The 19,650-nt window shown below is 47.5% G+C and overlaps 1 protein-coding gene and 1 long non-coding RNA gene across 2 annotated transcripts in view; both read left to right on the top strand.

Moving 5' to 3' along the window:
• The window catches only part of LOC144470085 (uncharacterized), a 146,061-nt gene extending 141,787 nt beyond the window's left edge, over positions 1-4,274 (top strand). The window contains exon 3 of the long non-coding RNA XR_013494072.1: positions 4,236-4,274. This is a non-coding gene — a long non-coding RNA (uncharacterized LOC144470085). The remainder of the gene's footprint in view (positions 1-4,235) is intronic.
• Positions 4,275-10,181: 5,907 nt separating this feature from the next.
• The window catches only part of LOC144470534 (protein turtle), a 74,915-nt gene continuing 65,446 nt past the window's right edge, over positions 10,182-19,650 (top strand). Inside the window, exon 1 of the mRNA XM_078181808.1 lies at positions 10,182-11,556. The gene's annotated coding sequence lies outside the window, so the exon portion shown is untranslated. The remainder of the gene's footprint in view (positions 11,557-19,650) is intronic.

Below are 19,650 nucleotides of genomic sequence, written 5' to 3'. Positions count from 1 at the left end.
GTTCTCGCGTCGCGGAACGGCTCCCGCGATTGTCGTACGTTTTTATTACGCGGAGACACGGCTGTCTCGGAGACACGCCGGCCGCGCATTGAATTCGCCAAGACCCCGGGAAACGAGGGGGGGAAAACACTTGTCTCTCGGAATCGATCGAATCGCCCGCACGATCGACTCGAGAAACGCGGCAGCGCGGTGTGTCTTGTCTCCCCGAGAAAAATGTCCCGGCTTTTAAGACGCCGGGAAATGCTGGCTGTTCTGCGACACGGTTCTTCATTTTTTTCTCTACGTTATTCATTGTTTCAGTGGAACGAACGTTGTCCTAGAAATGTTAGACGGTCATGGTAGGATCTTTATGCAAATTTTCTTTTTCATCTGGTAGTTTATAATTTTTGGAAAATTGGGAGAATGGAAGGGTTGATAGTTTTGAAGGGCTCTTTATCTGTCGGTTTATAATTTTTGGAAAATTGAGAAAATGCAAGGATATTGGGTATTTTATAATTTTTGGAAAATTGAGAAAATGCAAGGATATTGAGTATTTTAAAGGGTTCCTTGCTTGGTATATTGAAGTATTGCCGAGTTATCGTTTATCTGTTAATAGGCCAGTGGGTGGGGTGGCCTCTGTTCTGCTTACCTCGTACCGTTCGCATGGGTTGGGCTGGGGGGGGACGGCGTAAAAATCAAAGAGGAAGAAGAGAAGGGGGGGCGAGGGTGTCGGATGAGGTGGAGATGCAAACGAGCGTCCCTCGGCGCGCGGTTTCTCACGGATTTGGCGAGAGAGGGAGAGAGAGAGAGTCGTCGAGGGTGGATTAATGACGTCGAAGAGAGAAAGAGTGAAAGAGAGAGAGAGAGAGAGCTCGAGAAATCTGTTTATTTTTAATGGGACTCTCTCCCGGGGCTTACAGCCGGATTGGTGGTTGGCAGGAGTCGCATCGGGAAGGACGCGAGATTCCCACTTTGCTAAATTAACGCCGCGGATGTTTGCCTAATGCTTTAACGACGCGGCGCTCTCGCCTAAGAGAGGCGGCAGCAGGGGGTGGCCGCTCGGTTAAAGTTTAATACGGCCGGGCGTTCGGCTCGGATCGCGTTACCGTTCGGTTCTCTCGATCATTACAGCTTTATGTAGATTTATGGGACGTCCTATTTTATTGGCGGATATCGGCGGTACTCGTATTTATTCGGCGCACGACAGACCGTGCCGTGCTTTGCTGTACTCGTTCCTGCGAGGTCGAGCGCTCTCTCTCTTCCTCTCTCTGTATTTCTCTGTATTTCCCTTTCTCTCCATATGTCTCTCTTCTTCTGTCTATATGTCTTTCTTTTTCTCTCTATATATCTCTCTTCTTCTCTCTATATATTTTTCTTTTTCTCCCTGTATTTCTCTCTTTTTCTCTCTATATTTCTCTCTTTCTCTTTCTCTATATTTCTCTCTTTCTCTTTCTCTCTATATATCTCTCTCTTTCTCTCTATATATTTCTCTTTCTCTCTCTATATTTCTCTCTTTCTCTTTCTCTTTCTCTCTCTCTCTATCTCTCTCTTTCTGATTTTCTCTATCTCATTCTCGCTCTCTCTCTCTCTCTCTTTCTCTTTCTCTCTCCATCTCCCGTTCTTTCTTCTCTCTTTCTCTCCACACACCGTTCTCCCTCCTCCTCTCGCGCAAGCGTTGCTCCGACCGTCCGCCCGACCTCCCTCCCCCTCTCACGGGTCGCACTCGCGCGAGCGGAAAATACTAGCATGACATTTATATTAAACTCTACGGAAACTATCGATCGCGGCACGCGTGTATATATAACCCGCGCCGTTTCACGCAAATAGATTTGTATTTATAGGTATTTTATTCCGGCCGCCCGGATCCGCCGAGACCCAGCGTCGATCGAACCGCTCGATTTTTTTAGCCCCCGTTGCGTTAACATCGACGGCGGAGATCGGTCGGACACCGCGAATCTCTCCGGCGATGTTTCATAGAGCTGGGACAAATGGGGGACGAGACGAGGACAGCACGACGGTGTTTCGTTTGACGGGAATGAAATTAGTAATTATCGTTTAATAAAATTCCGAAATTCTTTTTCTATAAAAAGATCAACTTTCTTTTCTCCGAAAAAATCATAGTAACTGACAAATCTCCAATCGCCTTAACTCTGAAGAAAATGATACAATTCATGACTGAACAACGTGTCCTAAAGTCTCCGATTTTACGAAACCATCTCTGACAGAATGAGCAAACTCTGCTCCATGGAAATTGCCTTGACCCCGAAGAAAATGGAAGACTGTACCATTTTATAAGTATAACAATGATCATTCCGTCTGTTTAAAAACGGAGCAGATTCGTTAGGACCCGTAGCATCGTGATACTGTAATTAGGGGTGAGTTTCAGGGGGGTGGAGAGTTGCAGGGGGTTGCAAGGAGGGTTGCAGAGGCGTTGGGTTACAGAAAGGGGTGGCTGACAGTGGGCGCGGCGTCGCGGAAAAGGCCGCCGTTGAATGGATCATAATGATTATTTAAGAGAGAGGACCCGCGACGCATCGCGCGAGGGGGGCCGGCCCCCCCCCCCGGCCGGGTTGTTTAAAGCGCTCGCGCGCGCGCGCGCGCCGGTGGCTGTTTAGCAATTTATGGTTCGGGCGGTCCTCTTGCCGGAAGCGCGCGTCTCTGCGACGGAACTCTGCCGGGCCGCCGGTTGTGCCACGAACATCGCATTAACGTCAACCAACCCAATTTCCTAGGGAACGCAACCGGGCGAGTTCGAGTGGATAATTTATGTGGTCGCGCGGGATAACACCGGCCGTTCCGTCCCCCCTCCCCTCCTCCTCGCCTCACCCCCTGTGAACGACTACCCCGAGTTAACGAAAGAGTCGCGTCCCGTCCGCGCGCTGCAACCCCCCGTCCTCCGCCAATCCTCGTAAAATCGGGACAACCTCCGCGGCGGCGAGAAACTCGTTCACCCCCCGGCTGGAAGATATCTCGCGCGGGGGGAGGGTGTAGAGGGGGTGGGGAGGAGGGTACTCGGAAAAGAAGGAAGAGAAAAGGAATTAAGCTGCTGAAATTTTCAGCCTGACGTTTGACATGCAAATCCCGCGAACCCACTTATGCCGACTCTCTCCTCTCCTCTCTCTCGCTCTCTCTCTCTCTCTCTCTCTCTCTCGCTTTACGACGGCACACGGACTCGCTGATCACAGTGTCGCGTTCTCCTCAAGAAAAATACCCGGCCGATGTTCTCCGGAACTTATGTGCATACGCTCGCTCGTGGATTTCGCTGCTCTCTATCGAGCCGTGCTTTCGAGAAGCTGAGAGTTTCTGGGACACTGATGTCTCTAATTGAATCCGATCGCGACAGGCGGATGAATTTTTCACGGGAGTATGCGTTCTATGGAGGAGAAGGTTTTTAGGAGGACGGTGGAGCTAGTTGGGCATTTGTTAGGGATGAATCTGTGATTTTGGGTTGTTGTTGGGGATGATTTAGTTTATATTTATTGAACAGGAAGTGGGATATTTTTTTATTTAGTTTTATTTACCTTTTTGTTTATTTTAATGTAGTTCCACCCCTCTTGGAATCTATCCTCCCTCTTGGCTAATATAATATAATTTTTTATAATTATATACGGTATAATTATATGTATATCCTTGTGATATAAATCTGTGATATAATTCCTATAGTATTCTCTTACATAATAGTAATATTCCATTCGTTGACAAATAAATAATTACTCGATAAATAAATATAAAAGATAAAATTAATTACCAACCTAAAGCACAGCCCTTGACCATAACCTATTAAAACAATTTCCTCCATATTAAATCCTCTATTAAAATCATCCTATTAAATCTGACTGTCTGATAAAAAATTATAAAATAAATGTGACGTTACCAAAAAATTCTACTCGTACTACAGATGCATAAATATTGTTCTTAAAGAACATTTAACACTTTAACGCCATAATTTATCTGGCACAAATAGCACATACATAGTAAAATCTGGTGCAATTCACAGCATAATTCGTGATAATAATCGCGGCAATTCTTACAAGTCCCGAAGGATTTTCGCGAGTGGATTCGACCAATGTGGTAGATGTTCGCCGTTCGCGGCTGGTTGGTCGCGACGACCCCGTGGTCGCCGCCGGTTTCGGTCACGCGATCGCCCTTACGGGAATTTTCCGGGCTGTAAATTGCAAAAGTTCCCGACGCCGTTGGCCCGTGGCCTCTCCACCCTCCCCTATCGCCAAACTAACCGTTGTTTCTTGGTGTTTCAGATCCCAAGACGTCTCTCTGGAGCACTGTGGTCGCAAGGTAAGAAACGCCTATAGCTGCACACAGTAACCGTGTTCGATCGAAGAAACGAGCATCGCGCCGTACAACTCGAACGGGGGAGGAATATTAACCCCATAGACGGAATATAACATTCAAGCCCATAGGTGGAATATAATATAAAACCCCATAGGTGGAATATAATATTAAACCCCATAGGCCATAGGGTTGTCCCGCGGTCCGTTTCTTCCCGCGGTTTTTCATCACGTTTGCTCTCGCGCGCTCTTATCGAGCGTCTCGTCCCCCGTATTTCGCCGCTCGTTACCTCGCGATTCGTTTAGCCCTCCCACCCTCTCTCGCCCCGCCGCTGAACGGAAAATAAAAGATACAGTCGGAATCTGAATAGAGATACGGGCACGGACGCGAACGTCCGCATAAATTTGCGACGCTTGCATATGCATGAACGCGCGACCGTTTTTACGAGGTTCCTCCTCCGCAACGCCGTTAGATACCGCGCCTCGAACAATGCGTCCGCTCGTTATTTAGGGGTGACGAAAGGATATATCCCCCCCGCCGCGTTCGTTAGGGACGGCTCGATAAACCAATGAGAATCACCTGGACAGGTGAACTCTTGCCCCGCGGCTCCGACGGCGAACTCTCGCCGATCGGAATTAACCCGTGAGCGATGGACATTTTTTAGCGGATTTGTTAGCGTATCTGTGCATTGATGTCGATATAGGGATATAGCAATACATTAATGTAGATTAATATAGCAATATATTAATATAGATCAATATAGCAATATATCAATATAGATCAATATAGCAATATATCAATATTGATAAATATAGCAATATATCAATATAGATCAATATAGCAATATATAAATATAAATCAATATAGTAATATATAAATATATTATTATACATTCGAAGGCTTCCCGAGATCATTCGAAGTAACTCTTTCCTTTACAAAATTTTTCCCCGATGCATCGTTAACGAGTTATTAACAAAAAACGCCAACCAATGAAAGACGAGCTCGACTGGCGTGAAGCTGTCGAGCCAATAAGTAGTACTGGGCGTCTTCTAGTCTTAGACTCAGCCACCTCGTGCTACGCGACCGCCTCTCTCATTGGTCAGACTTTTTCCTTAATAACTCATAAACGAAGCCATGGATTGCATTTTCGCTAAGGAAAAAATTACTTGAAATCACCTGAAGAACCCATCACATAAATTATATAAAATATATAAAATATATAAAATATATAAAATATATAAAATACATATGATTCTACATTGTACATATTATCTATATTACACATCCCAGTTGAGGAGAACTAAAATTCTAAAGGCAGAAAAATCGCTTCTCTCATTCCTCGTTGTTAATAATGATGTCCTGTAGTGGACAGCGCCCAGGGTGCCCGGCAACAAACGCCAAAGAAATACGTAGGAAAGAAAGCCGCGCGTCTGGACAGCTTTCCTCTCGGTTAGGTTTAATCCTCGAGCCACCTAGGGCTTTCCCGTCGTGACGTCCACGCCGGCAAGAAGTAGAACAATAATCCTGTCTGGTAGCACACTCTCTCTCTCTCTCTCTCTCTCTCTCTTTCTCTCTCTCCGCGTTTTATGTTGCGTACAACACCGTGCTGGAGTGGGCGACTTCTTCTGGGTCATCTTGGGCTTTCGCCGGACAGTACCTAGAAGAATTATGTAGGAAAAAAATCCCTAGACAACTAGCTTCCCGTTGCTACTCCTTGGTCAAGTTTCGTCTCGCTGTTAGCTACCTGGACGTTTCTCTCTTTGGTTCATTCTTCTGGGGTCCAGTTCACATTTACCTTCCTTCGCAGTTAATTTATTTCTAATTGTATCTACGATGATACAGATACAGAAATATATTGTTTATCTTTCTATAAAATTTATATATTTTTGCAATAAAATTTTTATATATTTGCAATAAAATTTATATATTTTTGCAATAAAATTTATATATTTTTGCAACAAAGGCCACCGCCAGAACGTGTAAATCCAGGCGAACCGGTCGGAGACAATTTGTTATCGCCGCGATCAATGAACGGAAACAATATGTCCGCGTTCGAGGGCCGGCGCGTGATCATCCCTCCGCGAGACGGCTCTCGGAAGAAGCAGAGCGGAGAGGCGCGCCGCGCGCGATAAAACTGCGAGAGAGAGAGAGAGAGAGAGTGAGAGAGGTCGGGGCCCGCATAATAGATAATAACGAGATACGATGCATCGTTGGTTCAGGTGGCTTTTGACACCTGATCCCCCTTTCTCGGCGGGCACAATGCGCGCTGTTAACCAGCCGGCGTACAACCATACCTTCCCCCCCCCCCTCTCCGCCGGCGCCGTCTACGGGCCAGGGTAAGCCTCGGCTTTTGTCTGGATCGCGACGGAACGAGTGCGCGCCACCCCTGTACCCGAAATAATACCGAACGGCGGCGCGGCTTACGTTTCCGCGGCGTTTTCCCTTTCGCGGCCGGCCGATTTCTAGGCCACGCGGACTCGCCGCAATTACGTCAGCGGAGAAACCCTACATTTCACTTGGCCAACGCTGTTTTTTCATTTTTTTCTATCGCATCGTTGATACGTCGATCGCAAAACTCGACGACGGAGTCCGGCGTTCCGCGAAATCGGATAAATATTTATCGGATATTATTATTCGGCCAACAATTATTCGTTAACCGTAGTCTTCCCGTCGGACGAAACGAGCGCTTGGAAAATTACGCAAAAAAAAGAAACAGGTATTTTTAAATGTTTTATCCGCGATGCAGTCATATTCGCGGCAATGCGTCCGACGTGTTTGTTCGAATTAATTATTAGATCGGCAAATTATTCGAACGGTTATTGCAAAATTACTCGGATAGACGTTGCGAAATTATTCCGGCAACGATGCAGATACCTGTCGGCGGTTACTGTTTTTTTCACGTAATTTTTGAACCGTGCGCTTCGGTCGGAGGAAGATTATTTAGTTGCGCGTCAACGATCGATCGATTCAAAAGGAACAAACTTCCCTGCCGCTGTTTAAATAAAAGTTAATTGTGAAATTAACGGGGGAAGGAATTAATCGATGAACGACGCTGAAAACACCGCATTGTATAATTCTTGCTCGGAATTAATCCCTGCACAAATAAATGTTTCGTTCGACAGAACATTTTTAATCGAATAATATCTTCAGATAAATTCTCGCACGACAGTCCTCAACGACGAATAATTAATTATTTCGGCTACTAAAAACAGTAGAAAAATTAAGCAAAAATATTTCTCTATATAAGGAACCTATCTATTAATATTTAAGCAAAATTCAAGTAATTTAGTCCACTTGGAAAAAAGTTATTATACTTTAAAAAACGTCTTTTAATTTTCCTCGAAACTAGAAGGAAAATGTTTGAACAACGTGTTCGAGTGTTCCGCAGCAACGCGCGGCAGTCGCGGCGTCTCGATTCTGCCGCCAGCAATTTGCCTAAGTCGAGGACAATGGCGCCGGAAATCTCCGCCGAAAATTTCCGCGGAAAACTGGCGCTGACAGCGGCGTCGGTCGCCGCGAATTCTCGGAGTAATTCTACAGCGTCCGAAACGAAGACGGATTCCAGTTCGCGGGGGGTTGTTCGACGGTGGAAAAAGTTGGGGGAAGTGTCGGGGCCGCTAAAAAGGGACCGGCTCCTAGAAACGGAAAGTTGTTTTGGACCGCGGAAGAGCGGCGGCCGGGCTGCGGGGACGCGGAATCCGCGGACCGCTGCGAGAAACTCGATGCGGCACAACCGAAGACGCTGCGCGCTGGCCCGTGCCTTTATTAATTTATTCATTCGCCGCGGCGGCGGCGTCGCGACGCGGAACGTCGGCCGCAGATGTTCGAGCAAATGTATTCCAGTCGAACGAGATGTGTGTCCCCGTCCAAAAATTTATCGTCGCTGACAGAACCGAGTGCACGACGACGGTGCACGAGCCGCGCGTCCTCCCCTCCCCCCACTCGCCCGCGATTCGATCCATATTTATGACGTAATGAATATTTGCTCGCTTTTGTATCGGTGCCCGCGATACTCCCGCCCCGGAATCTATAATCTTCGGATACGCCGCTCGATTCCGCCGATTTTTTACATTTTTATGGGCCCTCGATTTTGTCGAATTACGACGCGGAGGGGCAGTGAATCCTAATTCGCGTGGTTAACGCTGCGTGCTCCTTGCACTGCGATCTCCTTTGCAAACACTTTCACCCTTTACACTATCCGGTGATTCTAAGCTAAAATTATTTAGCATTTAATTATCTTTATGTAATTATTTTTATGTAATTATTTTATCAATTTTTATTCGTATCATCAAAGTCTTTTAGCGAATTGTTGAATAGCGATAGGAATAGAATGAGATTACTATAAATGGGAAGGATTGCTTTCAATTTATAGTTAAAATGGCTTCGAAGGTTTAATTGCTCGACTGCTGTTTGCAAGAATTTTTGTTAATGTTCCCTAATTTCCTCTAAGAAATGATTAAAATCGTAGAAGTTCGAATCGCTGAAATTGCGAAGAAAATAGCCCGACAAGTGTTTAATGCGATTCCAGCAGCGAAAGAAGACGCATTGCAAGGAACTAAACGAGAAGAACCCTTATGAGAATGGAGGGCTAATTTCATGAATATTCTCCGTCGATGTGGACGAAGATACAACGTTGTAGATGAAAATAATCCGATTTCGATGAAGATAGAGCAATATAAAGGAACATAGTATGGATTAAGAGAATATGTAATACATGAAGTCTAGTATATTATAGATTAAAATGGAGCGTTATAGATCAAAGTCGAATAAATGATATATAAAAATAGTATACTATAGATGAAGATAATACAAGCTAGACAGAAACAGTTCAATACAGACGAAGTAAAAATAATGTAAAATAATTAAGATATCCCAATATCGATAAAAATAATTTATTACAATTGAACGTAGTCCACCATAGGCCAACATAATGCAACATATCCTCCAAGCTCTCCACCAAAGACGACGCATCCCTAAAAATTGTCGCAAGTGCTACACACGACTAAAACTACCCCTGCAAACAAAATCCGAATTTCACCATGGCCAGCTTACCAAGGACACCCTCCCCGCAACTAAAACCGCCCAAAAGTCGAGCTAGCAGAACCCTGAAACCCTCAACCGGTCCCCTACGCCGACCACCATACTCCACCCCTAAAGCAAACCACCCTCAATCCTCCAAAAGCGCTTCGGAAAAATCGACGCGCATAATCGCAGCCGCCAATCCACGAAAATCTTGGAAAAATCATTTCAGTGCACCGCAGCACGCGTCGTGGCCGCACGTGCGGTTCTACGACGCTAAAAACGGGGACGCGGAGAAAAGATCCTACCGGACGAAAAAAAGGAAGCTTGGAAAAAGGATATTCCATGTGGAAAAAAATATTCGATCGGCGACACTGGCCGCCGGTTCGTTTATCGGGTCCGTAGCAGGAAAGTTATCCGTCGGCGGCGAGAAAACATGCGGTCGGTAAAAAGGTTGGCGCGGTGTCCACGCGGGGCCCGGGTTTCTGCTGTCCGGGGCGCCGTTGGAAGTCGTTACGAGGTTGGATGCCGCCCTTCCGCCCGATCAATATTGCGTTGGTGGGGCCGAGGCACCGATAGGGAGGGCGAGGGTGGGCGAGGGACGTCAGGGGGCGCCCGTGCGAGGGTGGTGAGACGGGAGGTCGCCGGGGTGTGGGAGGGAGGCGGGGTGGGCTTCAGGGGTGGCAACGGCGGGCCGAGTGAAACGGATCCGCGGCCGTCGAGGGGCTCCGAAGGGGCTCCGAAGGGGATCCGGCGGCACCGGGGTAGGGGTCGCGCGAGCGCGCCGACGGAGGGGTTCGCTCGGTGGGGGTGTCAGTCGAGGAGCGAGCACTGTCATGGCGCCGCGCACCACCGCCAGCCAAGCGGTACCTCCAACTACTCCCTCGCGGTGCGGAACGCGGTGCTCGGGCTTTCTCCGTTGAAGAATCGAGGCTTCGTGCGGCGTGCGGTGGCGGATCGACAGACACACACACAGACACACGCGGTGCGGAGGAACAGCGGCGATCTCTACGTGCGTGTTCCCCGAGGACGGGAGTATATCGTTCTCGCGCTCGCGCGCGCGCGCGCTCTCGCGCGAATCGTTGCCGTACGCTGCGCCGCAGTTGCGGCTGTGTCTGGAGAAGAGCGGGCTCGAACGACGGCCGTGTGGCGGCTGGATCGAGGCTGGCCGGGTTTAGTGTTTCGGGTTAGTGTGACTGTGAACGACGGCCTCCTGGTGCGTACGTCTCTCCGTCTTGTGGCAGCGGCGGGGACGCCGCATCGCGTCGCGTCGCGTCGGGGATTCCGGATCGAGGGATAGATCGTCGGGCCTGCTGGTGGTGAATCGATGGTGCACGCGGAGCAGTAGAGGATCCGTTCGCTGGGGTGGTAGCGCACACGATGTCGCGGTGAGAGAATGCGTCACGTGACTGGCTGAGGACAGGAGTGCTGCTGCAAGGGTGTATAGAAAGTCGGAGGCGAGGACCGCCGCCGCGGGTCCTGGCCAGCGGAGTGCTCGCCGAGGGTAGAGAGACGGTGGTGGCTAGCAGTCGTGGGTGGATCGAGCTGGCAGCGGCCGGGTCTCTCAGCGACGACGGACCGGGAGTAACAATGTCCTAGCGAAGGCAGGACACGACCAGGCCGATCCCCCTCGTCCTCTCTCTCTCTCTCACTCTTTCTCTCTCTTTCTCTCTCTTTTACTCTCGCTCAATCTCTCTCAATCTTTCTCTCCCTCGCCCACTCTCTCTCTCTCTCTCTCTCTCTCTCTCTCTCTCTCCTGCCGAAAGAAACCTCGTCCCCAACCTGCCGGAAGCTCGCAGTCGCGCGAGCGCGCGCGCGCACACACGTCCGAACGGTGTAAAGAGACACGTGCGCGACACCGACGCTGCTAAACGGGTGGCCGCGTGCACGGCACGCACGCACCGCCGCCCTCCTTCGCACGCTTCGGACGACCGCGTTTGTTCTTCCGCGGGCCGCGCGACCTCGTCCCATCGACCGGACTCCTCCAGGATCAAGGATATACGCGGTCGAGGAGCCGGGCACACGTGAACGATCCAGCGACTCGGATCGCGCGTGCAAGCGAGCTGGGGACTCTATCTATCTCTATCTCTCTCTCTCGACTATCGGGTGTGCACGCCAGAAATCCGGCTCGCGAATCCAGCCAACTCCAAAGTCCTTAATCCCGTGGGGTGATCCTGGCCCCGCCCGCCAGCCAAGGAACCACACCCCGAACAGGAGAACCGACTCTCAGGATACTAGGATTTAACCCTGACGCTGCTGTGTTGCTACCGGGTAAGCTGCGACTTCCGACCTTTTACAAACCCACTTCCGCTCGCGGACTTCCCTAGCTCGAAACTGTGCGCCGAGGAACGCAGCGGATGTTTCTCGCGTTGCTTGACAATTCTGGAGTTTTCTTGGGGAGGTTCTATGGTGTCGAACGACGGACCACTGGGTCGGTTGTTTTACTGGTCTTGCTAGGTCTAATAGCGCACATGGCCTCGTTCCATGCTGGATGCAACTTGCAACCGCGTCGCGCAGGTTAGGTGCCGCTGGCTGAGCGGGTTGGGCGGGTTAAGGGCACCGCGAGGATTAGCTCGCCGCCCTTCGATTACGTGGATCCTCTCTTGATCGATCATTCGCCTGAACGAGTTAAGTGAACAACGATGACGCTATTTTTTAACCGGTGCCTGACATTTTTAAAAAATTGCTCGCGTTGATAAAAAGGGTTGCTAGTTTGGAGATTGCGACACTGGTGAATTGGAAGATTCTTTTTTAGTGTCGCTTAATCTGTGAGGTTATGTCAAGGCGATGTTCTATTTCGTTGAACGTTAATTTAGATCAATGGGGATCTGAGGAGATCGCATTGATGCGATTTAGAGATACGGAGTGTTGCAGGGCTTCGTAAGGCAATTTGGGGGATGATGAAGTGGTTAGATATCAATTGGTTAAGTTGATACTTTAATTCTCAGTAGAAAATTGTGACAATATTATTTAGGAAATCTAGTACTCTAATATTTTGTTAGACCGCTGCATCTAACAATATAGATCATTTAAACCAACATGAACTCGATTAAGACAATTGCAATATTAAGACAGTGCAACATTAACTAAACAAAAAGTATAACATTTTCTCAATTTAAGCCTTAAATTAACAATTCTACCGTCACCCTAACATCCCTAAAAATTTAATAAAATCAAACTACACCCCCCAATTAAAATTAAACTTATACATCACTAATTTCGAAATTAAAATAAAAAGTAGTCAGACTTAATCTTCGTCTTTGAAGGATTAATTCCATAAGCCGCGCGTCAGCGAAAGGGTTAAAGAACCCAAACACTGCACCCTCTTCAATTCCAATTCCATATATATCGCCGATGCGGAGCCAACGCGAACGTCTTCAATGAAAGACGCCGCGCGATGGAAAAATACGGGAGGGGATGAAAGATAGCGCGCGGCGGGATGATATAAAGGGATAAATTTGGAACGCGGAGGGATGATTCTAGGGATTAGCGGAGGAAGTTCGCGGAGGTTGGCCGACGGCGTAGATGGCGCGTGGAAGATATAAGCGAGGACAAAAGCGGATCGATGGCGTGTCTGAAATCGATCTGTTTATCCTAGACCGCGCGACACGCTTGATTTCGTTATTCCTTTGACGCATCGGGACCAGGAAATGCAGGAAGAGAGCGGAGAGCCGCCCGGGTGGTTCACGGTTCGTTGGTCCGGCGGGCGCGACCGCGCGCGGAACCGCATCGGTGCTCGCACCGCCCGGAATATAATTTACAAACTCGGCAAATATCAATTCGCTGTAATTTATGCGCGATTTTTCCCACCGCGAGTTATTTACGAGCCCGTCCCCGCCGTTCCGCTGTTCGAGCTCGGTGACGTCACGGTGCAACGAAGCCGCCGCTGTCCGTGCACCTGCACGCCGCGAATCCGCGACCGCGGGCCTCCCTTGGTTTACCTTTCGCGTCGCGGTGATTTTCGATCGACCGTCCGCGGACCGCGTTCTGCGGCTTTCTACACGGTGTTCATCTATTCGCCCATAGAAAAATAATTGCGAGAGAAAACTGTGCAATTTTAAATAAACTATACAGTCGAATGCAGTTCGAAATAGAGATCGCTGTGGCTGAGCGTTAGCCTGCGATCAAAATGCGATAGAGTCGCGGGAAAAAATCGTAGAGCAATTTTTGAGGAGTCGTTTTAAAGAGGAGACTTCCCTCTGTAAAATCACGTTGGAGCCGATAAGGAAAAAAAATTTTTCAGCTTTCTACAGTCGATCAAATTTTCAAAATTTCCTAGTAGCTAGATCGGTACGATCTTGAAATCGGTGATCATTGAAAAATTATTTCATCGTAATTGAAGCAACAATTTTTTAAAAAAGAGGATCGGAGATTAAAGTAGAGACTTCGCTCTTTAAAACCAGTGCACGTAGAATATCGTACGATTTTTTTCGGCGAAGTTACAGAAGCTCGAAGATCAGCTATTTCTCGATTCCAGTGACGTTTTTGGATTTGAAATTAAAATCGCAGTCGGACGGTTCCGTAATTAATTCAGACGATCGATCGAGCGATCGATACCTTCTGTGGAAGGTGGCATGTGCCCGCTCCGGCCGGAGGGAGGACTCCATTTGTTGCTGGGAGAAAAGAGCCGGCGAAAGAGGTTGCGGGTCGATCGATCGTGCCCGAGTCGCAATTATTTCCGAGAAATCGTTCGCCGATTAATTTATAGCCCGCGAATCTGGGACTCGCGGCACGGCCGACGGACAGATCCGGCTATTTTCGGCGCCGGCCGAAGAACACGGCCGAGTTTCGCCGCGGCGGATCCGGTTCGACGTCGGATAAAGTTGCCGGGAAATGGATCGGTATCCACGTATATTAGTCGTCGGTCGACTTCGAGCCGGTAAAATTGGATTGCCGAGGAGGGCCGCGGAGGCGGGGCTGGATCAAAGGGGTAAAAGTTTCGCGAATCCTTGTAATCTGATCGACCCGGATGCTTCCGGTGTTCTCGCCCGCCTTCCGATGCACGGAACGCAACAATTTTTCGCCTCTCATCGAAGTCTTCGAACTCTCTCTCTCTTTCGATCTAACTCGCGTCGTTGCTTGATTCAGACTCTGCGAAAATGCAGAAGTTAATTCGGTCGGAGCTGTTCCTCATCGACGAAGCTTTCAAATCCGCCTTAATCCTGCCAGAGGGACCCTTCGAAGCTTCCAACTTCTCTTTAATTAAACGCAATGCTTTCGCGCACTCGCGTAAATAAATGTCTCCGCGACTTTAATGATTCCGGACGATTTGAATGATTAATTCGAATAAATCTGCTTAACAGACAGGCTTTTAAAAATTGTCATTGATAGCAGATCTGCGGTTGAGATTAAAGAAATTTATATAAATCTCTCCTCCTCTAAATTCCAGATTTAATACCATCTCTATCACCGTTAACAATCAATATTTATTATACACCTTTGTTTTAATTTATAAAAATAATTAGACCACATCGTCTCGATAACAACAGATGATAAAAATGATCGAAGGCTCGTCGTGGATCTTCGTAATCGAATTCAAAGCGCGTAAAAATCGAGCCAAGGGTCGGTAAAAAGCTAGTTTCCTCGAACGAAGGCTGGATTAGGTGTCGGCGGGTGGATCAGACACGGGATGCTGGTTCTCGAGCGTTGATCCGACGGGCTCGGAGGGCGGCTAATCGGCCGAGAAAGCGAATCGATTCCCGGACGCGGATCCCGAACGGGCGGCGCGTCGCGGCGCGGCGTTTTAATTCGAGCGCGTCGAGAGGACTCTCGGATTCGGGCAGGCTGTAAATGAAGAGCGCCCCGGGGCCGCGATTAAATCGAGGAGAATTAAATTGCGTTTCGCGGCCGAGTTGGCTCGGCAAGGCCAATGGAATTGCCGGACCGGCCGGAGCACCGATTCAGCGGGATCGCACTCGAAACCACGGTTCGCGAAATCGGCCAAAGGAAACGATTCGGGGAACGGCGTCCTTCCGCTAGGAATTACGCGATCGCGGTTAACCGGCCGGCGACGGGTCCGTTTTGACCCCGAATTGTCATCCTATCCGAATCCTCATTTTCTTAACAGCCTCTAACTGGTTGGACGAAGAAAAATGCTAAAATGTTGAAGGGTTACATGGTTAAGGGTTAGATGTTTTAGGGTTAAAAAGATGGTCTTTAAGTTCAATTAGAATTTTTTAGTTTTATTGCGATGCTTTGATATTGATCTAGATATTTTTAATTTTAATTTCTTAATTTCAGTTCTCCAATTTCAATCTTATAACTTCAATTTTCTATTTCCAGTTCTCTCATTACTATTTTCTACTTTCTATTATTTAATTTCAATTTTCTATCTTCAATCTTCTATTTCCAATTTTATGATTCCAATTTTATAATTTCAATAATTTGATTTGAATTTTCTAATTTCAGTGACTGGATTCAAATTTTATAATCTCATTGGTTGAATTTTAATTTTCTAATTTCAGTAACTGAGTTTCAATTCTGTAATTTCAGTGGCTAGATTTCAATTTTCTAACTTCAAAGATTGAATTCCAATTTTCTAACCTCAAAAATTGAATTCCAATTTTCCAATTTCAATTTTCGAACACAATCACTCTAACATCAATTTCCTCAATTCTGCTGAATATTTATCGACTAACAATTCTCAACAAGTACTTGCTAAACCGAAATCGAAGGGAATGTTGTCGTTGGAAAACCGCGACGAAAGCGATAAAAGTAGGTGGAAATTTTGGAATTTTCCGCGGTCAGATGTTCGTTTTAAAGCACGGGTACACGCCGCCATGTACAATTGCCGAGTAGTTGGACGTTTACCGTGTCACAAAGGGGACAACCGACGAAGAGAAAAATCCATTGTTGTTGGCGGTGTAGCGCTTACTGCGGGTCATTTCAAGCGCCTCCCCGTCGACCAAACTCTCGTTTAATCTCTCTCGACCCGGCACCCCTTCTCGATCCACCCCTGCGTACCTGCTCGAAAATTTCGCGGGCTGTTTCGCGTTTTTCCACGGTCCGCGATCGTGATTATTTTTATGACAATTTTTTAACCATACTCGACGAAAATATCAGTGCCAAGTCGATAAATATTGAAGGGAGGATTTTTGTGAATTTTTTTCCTTGAACTTGGTAATATTTTATTTTCAAATTTTGTACTATAATTTTCCAAACTATTTCCCTTCTGTTTGCAGGTATTTTTATATTTTTATATTTTTATATTTTTATATTTTCATATTACTATGGTTCTATATTGCTATATTTTTACTCTTCAAAATTCGTGATACTAATCATTTATAAACCACAAATGAAATTACCTAGCGAAAACCTTCTACATCCGTTCTATCTTCACCTTTATTAAATGACATTTTTAGCAACTTTCTTTGACTTTACACATTTCAGTAAACTTATTCCAGGAAACAACATCAGCGTTAATAATAGAACGCTTCCAACATTAGTCATTCCCGTCGCACGTGTTAAAATAAAATCAATTCCACGACGAAACGTGTCTGATAATTGAAACGGACTGTCATAGATATTCCTGTAATACATCGCGATCGAGGAATTTAGAGGTTAGCGTGCGGAGAGGTTAAATAGCAGTTTTTCGCCGTGACGACAGCTAATTCTCTGTATTGACAAGCGGCGCGCAGGAACGCGTCGCGTGGTCCACGTTAATGGCGCGAGGAGGAGGTGGAGGAGGAGGGGAGAAGCTGAAGGGGCGAGAATGAAATTTAATCGTTGTCCGGACACAATCGCAGCGTCATTTTTATCGACTGGTTTTTATAGAGCGGAACGGCCATCGACTGGCACGACGGCTACGTTGGGGAGGAGGGGGGGGGGGTTGAAGGGGAAATTGATCGGTGAATCATTCGAGTGGACGAATATTGGTTCTTTCGTGTTTGACAGATACGTTCGTTCCACGTCCTCCTCCCCTCCCCCCTACCCCGGGCGACGCTTCCAATAGTTCCCGCATTAATCCGATTCAGGGGGGGGAGAGGCCGGCCTCGAGGTGAACGCGAACAGACGTTGTTCAATTTCCTCTTTCTTTGCCGGAGATCTTACAGATTTACCGTTGCCGGCCGAGTGCCTCCCCCCTCCTAAGCCGTTCGACCGGTCTCTCTTTTCCATCCCTCCCGTGAGCCAACCCCCGGGGGACTCGTCGAACGCTAGACAAATTTCCTCCCGCGATCTAAGGTTCCTGCGAACTGTCGCCGGAAAATTTCATCGGTGCAATTAATTTTTATTTTATACTGAGATTCACGTTTTAGGCAAAACAGTATCAAAAGCTTCTATCACCTTTATTTTTATATTAATATTATTATATTAAATTATATGATTACGTATACTATTAAATTATTATATATACTATCTCATTACTATTACCATTATTTTATTAACACGTTGAGTGCCAAATATGGGTGACACTAATTTTTGACCAATCTTGAAAATTCATTTTTATTGTAATATATTTGAACAAATTGAATTTGACTAGAATGCTTCGAATGCGAAAGAGTTCTAATACCACTCCTCATGATAAATATTAATTTTCCAGCTTCGCTTTAATTAATTAAATTGTTTTAACTGTGCGAGTATTTTAGTGGTCGATTGTCGGCAGTCAACGTGTTAAACTATTATTAAATTAGCGATATTTGACGAAGTAGAAAAATGTTCTCGATAATCTCTCGAGCGTCTCGAAGAACGAATTTCCCTATCCAACGGCACAATTTCGCATAGACGGCGCGCGATCGCCGTGTCAGGCGAGAGATATCCCAGGCGAGAGGAAATCGCCAGGGAGTCCCCGGTGTACAAGCAGGGGCGTCTCGTTTCGCTCGCAATCTGTGCGAATCGATCGCCAAGGTTACGTTATTTCAGGGTTGGTTTTCGGGTTGCAGAGAGCCGTCGATCCGATGGCACCGCGATTACCACACGGCTAAGGTAAAAGAGCTAATCCGGGAGCGCCGCGCCGCGCCGCGAGACAACATCTGTCCTTCGACGTGCCGACGGTCGGTGTGTAGACGCCGATCGAAATTCCGCTGCTAGATCGTGCTGATTCCGCGGGCACGCGATGCCTGTTTCTTCTCTCGCCGCGCCGCGCCGGCACTTCCCGTAGGTCGAAAGTTGAAGGTCTTTCTTCGGGGCCGCATAACTTCGACCTATCCGGCAGCATGCGAGTTCCTTCCGTGGCCTTAGAACTCGCTTTGGCCCGTGGCCGACGCGGGTCGTTTCTGCGACAAAAGACGATCGAAGAAGGAGGCTTTCTACTACAGGATCTCACGTTTTTTTTATTTAACCCCTTACCGTACTTTAACGCGTTCGTCGCCCACAATTAGACACTGAAATCCCCACATAATTAAAGCAATTCAATTAATTAAAATAAAACTGAAAAATTCACATTTATCATAGGGGATGACGTTAGTTTCGCATTCGCAAAATCATAGTCGAATTCATTTGTGCTCGAATATATTGCAATGAAAATAAATTTTCATAATTGGTCAGGTTATGTTACATAACCTGACAATTCGAAGACCTAGATTGTTGAAGGCTGACCTCGTGGGAGGACCAACGCGCGAGAGAGAGAAAGAGAGAGGAGAGAGTAAAGGAGTGAAAGAGAGAGAGGAGAGAGAGAGAGATTAAAACGAAATCGTGGCTCGGGCGATGAAAACGAGTGCGCAAACAACGCTCGGGAGCACGCTAACGACGTTGCATATCCCCTTTTTCCGTGAACGACACGGGTCATACGGTAATTTACCGTTTTAATTATAGGAGAAAGGGAGAGGCGCGCGCGGCTTCATTACCACTCGCCCGCGCGTCCGCGTCCGCGTTTCGCAGGGCTGGCACCCGCGCGCCCGAGCAATATTTTCATTTACGCTATTGGGTCTCAATTAAAGAGGCGCCGCCGGTAATTACGAATCGGACGGAGGAGGGGGAAATTAAAGTCGGGGCCGCTCGCGCTTTCCGCGGTCCGGCTCGTTCGAGACCGTTCCTCCCGGCCCCGATATATCCGGCCGCGTTCGACCGTATTTGTAACGCTGTCCTGTAAACGCTAATGAGCAACGCGCGACACCTCTGTTCGCGAACTATCGTCGGGGCCAGATAAGTCATTTAACCCGTCAATGTTGCAACTTTTGTCTCGAAAACGGGCAACCGTATTGTCGCCGTCCGCGTGGTCGCGCGCGTTGATCACGCGCCGCCTAAATGCGGTGTATAATTCGGCTCGGATCGAGCCGGTTCGATCGCAAATTGCAGCATTGTGAGCGCGGAATCTGCGCGGACGAGATTATCGATCGGCGTTGATTATTGATCTCGTTTCGGGGGGGGGGGGGGAACCTTCGTTTCCAATACATAGATATTTCGTTAATTAACTTCGCTTTTGTTCGC

Source organism: Augochlora pura, chromosome 5 (genome assembly GCF_028453695.1).
Source record: "Augochlora pura isolate Apur16 chromosome 5, APUR_v2.2.1, whole genome shotgun sequence".
Classification (NCBI taxonomy): Eukaryota; Metazoa; Arthropoda; class Insecta; order Hymenoptera; family Halictidae; genus Augochlora; species Augochlora pura.
Note: the sequence above shows the minus strand (reverse complement) of the source record. Positions and strands in the feature narration are given on the sequence as shown.